The sequence below is a fragment of the Toxotes jaculatrix genome, chromosome 2 (genome assembly GCF_017976425.1).
Source record: "Toxotes jaculatrix isolate fToxJac2 chromosome 2, fToxJac2.pri, whole genome shotgun sequence".
In the NCBI taxonomy this organism is placed as follows: domain Eukaryota; kingdom Metazoa; phylum Chordata; class Actinopteri; family Toxotidae; genus Toxotes; species Toxotes jaculatrix.
This window is the reverse complement of record NC_054395.1, coordinates 1,850,927-1,852,743: the sequence shown is the minus strand read 5'-3', so window position 1 is coordinate 1,852,743 and position 1,817 is coordinate 1,850,927.

The following is a 1,817-nucleotide window of genomic DNA, read 5'->3' as shown; positions in this document are numbered from 1 at the left end:
ACTCATTTTCCAGCTGCTTTGTCCTGTCTGGTCGGAGAAAGAAACACTGCTGCTTTGCTGTGCTTTGCTTTGCCTGCTTTCCTGCTTTGCTTGTTCTGCCTTACTGGGGTTGTCTCTGCCGCGCTTCCCCGCTGCGGTTCTGCCGGTCGCTCGGGCGCTCCGGTGTTGCTGCCGTCGGGCTGCGCAGGTGGACAACGCAATCACCTCCTACCTACGCGGATATTGAATGGGCAGTTTTGTTCACCTTGGGCCTGGACTTTTAAAAATTGAATGCACGCTGGGGTTGCTCCTCATTTAATGTCCCCATTTCCTTTGATGCATTTAGTTAGAATGGGTTTTGGGTTATTGTTTTGATTATTTTGTTTTCCTTATAGCTTTGTTTCGGTTAGGTTAGGTTATTTGGTTTATTAAATATCCTGTTTAACTAGGCCTCGGGCTAGCTTGTTTGTTTTCTCTTTTTTCTTCTTTTTTTCTTTCTTTTCTTGTTTAATTTTTGACATTCGGTGGTTTAATTAGCCCTGATATTTAGTTGGATTTTGTTTTTTTTTTTGTTTCCTTTGGTTCCTTAACCATTGATTTTTTTTGTTTGTGACAAGAATTTCATGTTATGTTTAGTTATTGGTGCTTTGATTAATTTGTAAGCATTGACTTATTGTTTTCCTTTTGTTATCATTTGTATATTGGTTATTTGTTTTCTTGACACCACTTGTGTCGTGGTGCCGGGTGGTGGTTTCCCCCTGTTTTTCTGTGTCGTGTGCCTCCCCTGGTCCTGGGTTCCTTTCACTACGTGTGCGTGAGTGTGTGTGGCTGTCACGTGTGGCTGGGGTGATAATTTTTGTATATTATTAGGGATCCCTCACCTCTCTCCTCGAGCTGGCCCCCTGGTAAGCCTCAGCCCTGATAGGGTCTCCCCCCTTTCCCCTCATGTCCACTGTGTGTGTGAATGGTGTTTTATAGTATTTTAATACTCTGTGTGTGTGTGAATGGTGTTTTATAATGTTTTAGCCATATTGCAACTATTTTGAATAAAGTACATTGATTATTGTTTGGAACGACGTCTCTGCCCCGTTGTAAAATGAACCTGGGTGCCTTAGAGTCGGTACAGTTGTCTAAACTATTTCCTTGGGCGAAATTCCCAAGGTGGCGTTGTCTGGCTTATAGGTTGTTCATAGTTGGGTGTTGCAGTGCTCGATACTATTTGCTACCACCCCCTATTATCCTCTTATCCCTTTTTAAACAGAAAAATGAGACGAAATAAAATTGTAGCCTAGTATTCCCGCAACAAACGGACTCTGAGAACACGGAACACACCGCAGCAGCGTTCCTAACATTATCCGCTCCAATCATCTATCTGTATCAGCAGCGACCATAAATCGGCAATTAAGTCATAAGCCAGCGGCAAAATATACCGGTACATTCTAATTAGTGCAAACATCCAGGTAAAATAGTGAGAAATTTACTTCATATCAATATCATTCATATCAATAGAGACCAAAAACAAAAAATGTACCAGACTTTAAATATGTTTTTTTAGTGTGTAGTGCACATGCATCACTACGTGTGCAGCCTGTTACGGCAGCTCCCGATTTTCTTTCACTTTTACTCTACTTTTCTTATCTTTGAGGCACTTTTCGGTATTTTTCTTTAATACGTTGGATTACTTTCTTTTCATCACACTGAGACATGTGGGTTGTGAGATTTTTGGGGCTTCTATTTGCCATTGCATTACTTTTTTTCAGCGTAGCGACGCAACAACTCCACTCGACCCGCATTGTTTACACCAGGGATCAGCTGTTAGATCTCAAGCCGGCTTTTTC